The sequence below is a fragment of the Panulirus ornatus genome, chromosome 8 (assembly GCF_036320965.1).
Source record: "Panulirus ornatus isolate Po-2019 chromosome 8, ASM3632096v1, whole genome shotgun sequence".
Taxonomy (NCBI): domain Eukaryota; kingdom Metazoa; phylum Arthropoda; class Malacostraca; order Decapoda; family Palinuridae; genus Panulirus; species Panulirus ornatus.
Window position 1 is genome coordinate 6,698,197 of NC_092231.1, and position 10,000 is coordinate 6,708,196.

Below are 10,000 nucleotides of genomic sequence, written 5' to 3' on the forward strand. Positions count from 1 at the left end.
CCAAGACGACTGTACGACCCTACTAGAGCACGACGGAACGACCCGTTGGGGGACGACCTTTTGACCATCCTGCTTTAGAGTCGTGCACGGCGTCGTGCTCAAGTGGACACAGTACGACCTTGAGCCACAATGTCCACAAACAAGCGGTTGGATCCAAACATCACCACTTAACCCTACACGTCAAGCTGAGCTAACAAGAAATAATCAATATCATTACCTATCCTCAATCATATGTAAACAGCAATATAATCACCTATCCTCAATCATATCTTAACAGATATGAACCGGTGAGTTGATGTGGGGGAGGTGAAGCAAAAAGAAGTAATCCTGATATAAATATACAGCACTGCGAGCCACTTGATGAACTGGATTTAAGAAGCTGGGGTAGGTGAGGGAGAGGGTCAAGTAACCCCCGGGTCAGCTGTGACTTAAGGTGGGTGTGAGAGGGGTGAGTCAGGCCAGCCAACTCTCCCAGATCAACTGTTGCTGTACAGCCAAAGGGGTTGGGCCCGACAGACCCCGTGCTGGTGGCGATTGTGAAACTCCCTCGTGACCTGATCCAGGTCGGAATGATACGAACCCCCCCCCCCTCCCCCTCCTTAACTCCAGCTGTGTGGCATTACCACAACTGGTACATCAAGGTTTAGCATCATAAGGTCGATGGCCTTACCCATTACATGCAGTACCTTTAACCTTCTGCCAATGGTTATTTGAAAACTTCGAGTACAGTAACTTTACGATAGGTACGATAGCTTGTATGAAATATGACAATAGACCCTTGCGTACGTTAACTTCTTTTCCTTAGACGATATAACCACATAAGTAAAAGAACTCAATCTACTAAATACGATACCCTTCCTCTTAGGTGCAATAACTGTCCCATACATACGATACCACTATTTGCAATACGATAGAACAACCTGAGTACATCTAATTTCTTACCTCTTTGACTATGATAACTGTCCAATGCATACGATATCAACATTTCCAACACAAGTCAACTAAAAGTGTACAATAACTTTATCTCTCAAGTACGATAGCTTACCCCTTTGAGTATGAATAACAGTCCAATGCGTACGATATCACTTCTTTAAACCTATGATAGCAAGACCCTTATACGATAGCAATATTGAAGATAATATCACCAATTCAGGAGTGTTTATCTGAAAACACGTTCTCTCAGTAAAGATGATCAAACGCCCTGAAGACAACGATAACCCGTTTTGAGCACAACTCAGCCTCTTTCAGCAAGATGACTCCACACCCACTCGGGTACAACAATTTAAGCCCTTGAGTACGATGACTTAAACCTCTGAGAATGAACCATAACACTGTGAGGGTGTACACCAGCGTAGTCACATGCCAACCTTCCCTCAGTTTTGTAAAATTCTGGATACAGGACACACTGAGGCTCCCCCATAGCCAGGGAAACAATATTATACCTTATACATTCACGGATGAATTGAAGTCTTATGAAAGATGATAGACTGTAAATAAGATAGAATGATAAACTAAAAACAGATAATAATGATAATAATAATAATAATAATAATAATAATAATAACAATAATAATAATAATACAACAATATAATGGTAATAATAATAACGATAATAATAATAATAATAATAATAATAATAATCATAATAACAATAATAATAAAAACAATAATAATAATACAATAATATAATAATAATAATAATAATAATAATAATCACGATAATAATAACAATAATAATAATAATAATAATAATAATAATAATAACAATAATAATAACAAATGCGAGCGAGAGACCATTTCTTCGTGAGTTCTTGGCACATTGAAATACATCCATTGTCACTTATCATCATTAATAACGACAATACACTTTTAATCGTCATTATCAAAAATCATAACGACATACTTTCTCCCGACCGTACGAAAAACTATATAAACTTTCTTCCCAATTAACGTTGTCAGGTGACTAATTAAGAGAGTTTAACATCGTGAAACAGACAGCGAAACTGCTTTCTACATCGCTTGTATATTTCCTCTTCCATTCTCTGTTCCGTAATTCTTCCATTCGTCTTATTTTTCCTTCCTCTCTAAACTGTTGTTTCTCATGATCAACAACCCTGTGGCTCCCGGCCAACCAAGAGGTCTTCAAACTTGACAGTGGGAGGGGGATCTACAGCGGGAAAGGGGCCTATATTGCCAGTGGGAGGGGGATCTACAGTGGGAGAGGGGTCTATATTGACAGTGGGAGGGGGTCTACAGTGGGAGAGGGGTCTATATTGCCAGTGGGAGGGGGGTCTACAGCGGGAAAGGGGCCTATATTGCCAATGGGAGGGGGATCTACAGTGGGAGAGGGGTCTATATTGACAGTGGGAGGGGGTCTACAGTGGGAGAGGGGTCTATATTGCCAGTGGGAGGGGGTTCTATACTGCCAGGGGGAGAGGGATCTATATTGCCAGGGGGAGAGGGATCTATACTGCCAGGGGGAGAGGGATCTATATTGCCAGGGGGAGAGGGATCTATATTGCCAGGGGGAGAGGGATCTATATTGCCAGGGGGAGAGGGATCTATATTGCCAGGGGGAGAGGGATCTATATTGCCAGGGGGAGGGCGATCTATATTGCCAGGGGGAGAGGGATCTATACTGCCAGGGGGAGAGGGATCTATATTGCCAGGGGGAAAGGGATCTATATTGCCAGGGGGAGAGGGATCTATATTGCCTGGGGGAGAGGGATCTATATTGCCAGGGGGAGAGGGATCTATATTGCCAGGGGGAGAGGGATCTATATTGCCAGGGGGAGAGGGATCTATATTGCCAGGGGGAGCGGGATCTATATTAACCTTCTGGACCACATGACGGTACGACCCTTAGGGAGTAAAGGATGGCGCGGCCTTTGACCTGACCGTCAAAGGCCTGGTTGAAGGTCGGCCCATTACACCTAAGGGTTGGGTCGTCATGCTCAAGGGTCGTACCGTTATATCAAAGGCCAGTATTTACGTGCTCGAGTCGTACTGTCGTGCTTAGGGGTCGTACCTTCGTGCTCAATGGTCATACTACCGTGGTCCAAGGGGCACAATGTCGTGCTCACGAGGGTCGTACCGTCGCGCCAACGGTTCGTCGTACCGTGCCACGTTCAAGTGGTGGGGGGAGGAGGGTCGTACCACCATCGTACTGGAGTCGTACTGTCGTGGGAGTTTGGTGAGGATGGAGGGGAAAGTCCCGACAACGGATGCTGAAGCGGGGGGGAAATGAGAAGCCTCATTCACACCTCATTATGAGGTGAACAGCCGCTTGATGAAGACGACCCCCCTAGCCATGAGTAGGTCAGAGAGAGAGAGAGAGAGAGAGAGAGAGAGAGAGAGAGAGAGAGAGAGAGAGAGAGAGAGAGAGAGAATGGATGTAGGCCAATGCGGCCCTTCTTCGTTTGTTCCCGGCACTGCCTCGTTAACGCAGGAAACGGCGATCAAAGGTGTGTGTGTGTGTGTGTGTGTGTGTGTGAAAACAATTCGTAAAAATATTACCTTATATTTCCTATCTATATCTACCTAACCACACTGAAAAAGACTACTGAAATGCTACCGTCAAATATGAAAACCAAAAGAGATACGAGGAATGGAACGAAGTATATCATGACGTCAAATCTCTAAACCGAAAGAGACACTAGGAACGGAACATTAGTTTCCTAATACTAATCTTAGAATCTATTCGGGCGTTTTTAATACATATATACAATACAAATACAGTATCAAATATCATATATTACATTTTTCGAACATGAGACAAAACGTCAAAAAACTTATTTCCATCATAATCCTTAAAATCTTGAACTTAAAAATAGAATATTTGATGAACGATAAAACAGCAAGGCAAAACGATTATTATAACGCTAGGTCAGCGTCATGCTGAGAACATTAACTAGCACCAAATAATCCTGGCTCAATCGGATATACTTAAGACTCGACGGACTAGCGAATCCAGGAAATGCAACCCCCAAAAAAACAGTTAAAATACAAATACCTTCCAACCCGGGACGACCTTCTGTCCGGTAAAGTTTCATCACGATTCAACTTTTAGATCCTGTTATGTCGTTATCGTGCCCCAGGCAGCTGCCGCACCCGGCACCAAACATATCCAGCGAACGATTTCAGGCAGCCGCCGCACCCGGTACCAAACATATCCAGCGAACGATTTCCTCAGCGAACTACAAAATTACTGTATACATTTCACAGTATTAACGGTTTCGTAGAGGCAATGCAAACACAGTTTTCGGTTTCATTGCGTTTGTAAATGTTAGTGAACCACTTGACCGCCAAGACCAAGTTCCCAAAAGCTGCCATATAATTTGCCCAAAGTTTATGGCGGTTTTATGTTACATTTCCGATAAAAAAAAACGCTAAATTTTGTATTTCAATATGGAAGTACATTCTCATCCGTCTCTGAGGGACGTAAAAAGGCTTGTGCTGTAGTGTACACACAGCTCGTCACTTGTCCATACTGAAGGCTACTGAGTTCTCTGAGACCAAATGGAGCCAGTGAATTGGTTCGCCACGTAAACATGCGAACGCAAATGGAATAAAATTACAATCACGATGATCCGGGCAAATTTACTGGTCGTCACTTCAGGTAGAGCAATTTCTACAAATTGGTTTCCACGGAGAAAGACACATTGCTAAGCAAAACATACGGGGGGGTTTGAATGACATAATATCAGTGAACTTTTGCAGATGTTTCCGATCGTACATGATAACATCGAGAAAAAAAAAATTGTTTCCTACATGAATTAATTTGTTCACACGAGTAAAACACAGATGTTATATAATTCTTGCGCCTGTCTCATTCCTTGGTCTATTCGTGCAAATGAACCCGAGGCTTTTGACTGGAACGGTCCGTACGGGTGAATTAACAGGATTACTCGCAAGGTAAACTCTTAATGTCTGTTTCGCTCTTAAGACATGACGCTACCTGAATCTCCTTGAGCATGATTCAGAGAAACTACCTTTCACTATGTCCCCATCCTGCAGGCGTTCTCAGAAATCTGCCCTGCTGTCAATACCCCCGCCTCTATTTCCTGAGGATGGCATTTCCGAATATTCCTGATTTATGTCTGGGTACGGCGGACGCTGCAATGCATTGTGAAGAAACGCGGATGCGTTCGTATAGTCGGATACCTGGAGAACGGACGGAGCGCATGTTTAGGCTGAAACCATCCGAATGCAATATAGCTTTAGAATGATGTACAAGAATGTGATATATATATATATATATATATATATATATATATATATATATATATATATATATATATATATATAGAGAGAGAGAGAGAGAGAGAGAGAGAGAGAGAGAGAGAGAGAGAGAGAGAGAGAGAGAGAGAGAGAGAGAGAGATGTTCAGCGCGAGAGCTCTCCGTCCTTCGAGAACGACTAGAATAAAAGAAATAATTATAATCATCATTATCTATCATTGTAAAGTCCTCATAATCCTCTCATAAAGAATATTAGAAATGCAAACGCAGAAATAAAATAAACTGGGAAGAATATTTCACGAAGCAGAAAAGAAAATATTAAAAAATATGGCAAACCAAATAATTATGTAAATACAACTTGCTCATCAGACTAGCAATAAACGGCCACATAAGAAAATGTTAGAATAACAAAGTTTAACCTGGTTATCTAACCTAAGGTAACCTAGCTTAACCTAGCTGCCTAACCTAACCTAACCTTCCCCTATCCACCTGCTACCCCACCAGACACGATCCAATCCCCAGCTCCCTTCAAGACACAGTGACTCCCAGCCATATGGCTTGCCTCCCTCCTTCCCTCCCCCATACACCTCAACCCCCAGACACAGCCACTCCCCCTCCCCCTTAAACTCCACGACCTTCAAACAGAACGCCCCCTACCTCCCCCCCCCAGACCCCACGACCCCCAGATATAAGGCTTTCCCAACCTCCTCCCTCTTACCCCCACCCCACCTCCCTCCTACCCCCACCATCCCTTCCTACCCCAGACTTCACGACAACCACACATACGGCGCTTAACACCCCCACACAATCCTTGACCCCCCTCCGACCTTTTGCGAAGCCGTGACTCCGTCACGTGAGTACACACACACACACACACACACACACACAGTCAGGTGTGGATTATGTGATGTTCAGATGTGGTACTATAGACGCGCGCCCCCAGCAGCTCAATGGTCTTATAAGGCTTCTCTTATATAAGACATGTATTTGAACAATTCATATATATATATATATATATATATATATATATATATATATATATATATATATATATATATATATATATATAAGGATTTGTTATACAAGGAATATCGACTCCCAGGAAGGGTCATACGTGCAGTGATAATATGTACGATCGTACAATTATCTTGAAGACTTATAGAAGGTGTTCAAGTTTTATAATCATTCTGAACACTTATAGTAGAAGGTGATCGAGTCTTAAATCACTTATGGAAAGTGTTCAAGCTTTTCTTCTTTTTTTTTGCCGCTGTTGGTGACACTGACGACCTTAATTATAAGCCTGACACTTGATAGGCCTAACACCCCCAAAAATAATAATAATAATAATAATAATAATAATAATAATAATAATAATAATCATAATGATAATAATAAGAATAATAATAATAATGATAATAATAATAATAATAATAATAATAATATTAATAATAATAATAATAATAATAATAATAATAATAATAATAATAATAATAAATAACCAAGCCACTCCGAACTCATATAGATTAGTGGACGGAAAAGTCAAAATCATATAATTCTCTAAGTATAAATGTTAGTAACAGACTTTCCTAACAAAGAACATTTTCCAATTATAAACCTGAGCAAAATCTACAATACTCCTGTTAAGTGTGGTTATCTGAAGTGCTTAACTTTACATAGTTCTTATGTGAGAAATATCTTGACACGGTGGGGTTGGGAGAGAGGAATCTATGGAAGGTCTAATGAGTGTTGTGTGGAGCAGAGGGACGACAGGCATGGGTGCTGGGCTACCCCCATCATATCTGACGGAGGATCAGTGCTGGTGGTGGGGAACCTGATTTATCATATCGACATAAAATCTCTGGTGTGGGGCGCATACCTTACCCTGTAAGTCATCAGTCCTCGTATTTATACAAAATACGAACAGATGTATATCAAAGCTCCATCATATATATATATATACGGGAGCGGGTGGCTGGAAATCCTCCCCTCTCGTTTTTTTTGTTTTCTAATTTTCCAAAAGAAGGAACAGAGAAGTGGGCCAGGTGAGGATATTCCCTCAAAGGTCCAGTCCTCTGTTCTCCACGCTACCTCGCTAATGCGGGAAATGGCGAATAGTGTTAAAGAAAAGATATATATATATATATATATATATATATATATATATATATATATATATATATATATATATATATATATATATATACACACGTGTGTGTGTGTGTGTGCCACCTGAATTGTACACATGTTACACAGATGTGGAACACCATCCCACTAGCTCAGGGATATGGGCGAGACAGGGGTGTGACAGAGAGAGAGAGAGAGAGAGAGAGAGAGAGAGAGAGAGAGAGAGAGAGAGAGAGAGAGAGAGAATGTGTGTGTGTGGGAGGCAGCAGCAACAGCTGGGTAAGGCGGGCGACGACGCTGCTGCACCTGCTAACCTTGGGGCAACTGGACACCCGGGCGATTGACTCCCACACACACACACACACACACACACACACAGACACACACACACACAGACACACACACACACAGACACACACACACACTTCATACCCCTCCCAGGACCGTATGATTGCCCCACACCCCCTTCACAACGCACTCTTGTCCACCATTATCTTCTCAATACGATTATCCATAGACAAATAATAATATCAATCCCCTAAATATACATATTTTGTGTCAAAAAAAAAAAAAAGAAACAGAGCTACGCTACAAATAATGGCAGAATTCTGCTAGGCTCTTTTGTTTCTAAATCGGACTAAACCATATGACATTCCACGATTAAATTATCGCATCTTACAACAGTGGATTTCCATATATTTTCATCCTTTGTTGCGAACGGGTCAATGTGAGCCAATGTATATAAGTGGCGGGATGGGCGGGTTCAGAAGCCGAAAGCAAGCGAGCATCGCCGCCCCAACCTTGGAGGTAACCCGACCCTCTCCTTATCTTACCCGTTGTGGAACCAGATTCTCATTTCGAGCCCGGGATCTAATCCGATCGCATTCAAACCCCCCTCCCTCTCCTCCTCCTCCTCCCCTCAGCCCAGACGGACGTGTCATCTATACTTAATCCTCCCCCCCCCCGCCTCCCAAAGGACATGACTCGGATCAATACACGTTCCTAATGTGACCTTAGAATTACCAGATCCCATTGAGTTTTCCTACGTGTCTTTCCACGTACCGAAAACGACGAGGGGGTGGAGGGGAGGGGAGAGGGACGATTACCTTCGACGTACAGAAAACGACAAGGGGGTGAGGGACGATTACCTTCGACGTACAGAAAACGACATGAGGGGGAGATGATTGCCTTCAACGGCGATTACCTTCGACGCATAGAAAACGACAAGGGGGCGTGGAGGGGGGACGAGTTATAATAGCAAGATATCCACTTAAATTCTTCATAAGCCTCCACTAAGGCCAGGCTGATATCCGTGAGCCTCTACACACACACACACACACACATAGGTCAGGTCAGGTCAGGTCAAATATAAGGTCAGGATTGATAATGTTCCTGATTAATGATGTTTTGGAATTTCTAGAAGAATTGATGACCAGGATATAAAACGATACAAAACCCGACATGGGCGAGACCGGGAGGGCCAGGTTGTCAACTGGTGGCCAGACACACACACACACACACACACACACGGACAGACAGAGAGATATATGGTCGTGCGGGCTGTAGCCTTGACGTCTCTCCTACTAATTTTCAGCCTTATGCCATCATACCAGAGGTGTATAGCACTATGTGGTGTCCTGAGGTTTGATATATATATATATATATATATATATATATATATATATATTTCTTTCGTCTGTTTCCTTGCGCTACCTCGCAGACGCGGGAGACAGCGACAAAGTATAAAAAAAAAAAAAAAAAAAAAAATATATATATATATTCCAAATCATCGTTCTTGTGTTACGATAAAACTGGATTAATATACTGTTTTTTCAATGTATGGTTAAGATGGAATATCTATAATTCGATATAGCTTGAAAATCATTATTCAAAAATTATCATTATCATTATTATTATTATTATTATTATTATTTTATCTTAATCCGCATCTTGTACTACAGACTCCCACACCATGGTACTTCCGGTCAACGTTTAAACATTGAAATTTATTATACACAATTATCGAAACATTGCCTCCTCCCCCCACCCCCCCCTTCCCAAACGAGGGTGCAAGTAGGTAACCCCCACTCCCCCCCCCCCCCCCCCTGCACAACACCTCACAGCCTTACGTAACACAACCTTGCTAACCGGGAAGAAGGAGGAGGAGGAGGAGGAGGGGTTTTAGCGAAGACATGCGAGGCGAAAATGAACCCCCTTTCTGTGTCGCTTGCTTCATCAAACTACAGGAATTCATTCAGCTTCTGTAATACGTAATACATAAGTGTTACAAACTCTCTGCTTCCTCTTCCCCCCTCGACAATCCCCCTCCCCCCTCGTCAAAACCCACGACTTCTTCCCTCCACCGTCCCTCCGTCCTTACGAGCCCAAGACAACGGTTGGTATACCCCGTGGCCCACGCCACTCCGCCCCGCGTCCTAAAACGCATCCGCGACCTCGGCTTCGCCTCAACCAACGCCAAACCACTTCAGTTCTCTTGATAACTTTTAAGTGTATGATCTACCACCAGAAAATGATGAGAGTCATTTTCTAAAATGCTCACAGAGGAGATGAATAATTGTCTTGAAATGTCTTTTTTTTTTTTAAAAAACATCAGATCTGATGATCATCTCGTGTTTT

The 10,000-nt window shown here is 42.5% G+C and overlaps 1 protein-coding gene across 2 annotated transcripts in view; it reads right to left on the minus strand.

Moving 5' to 3' along the window:
* The window catches only part of uif (sushi, von Willebrand factor type A, EGF and pentraxin domain-containing protein uif), a 203,195-nt gene that overhangs the window by 119,230 nt on the left and 73,965 nt on the right, over window positions 1–10,000 (minus strand). The window lies entirely within an intron of this gene.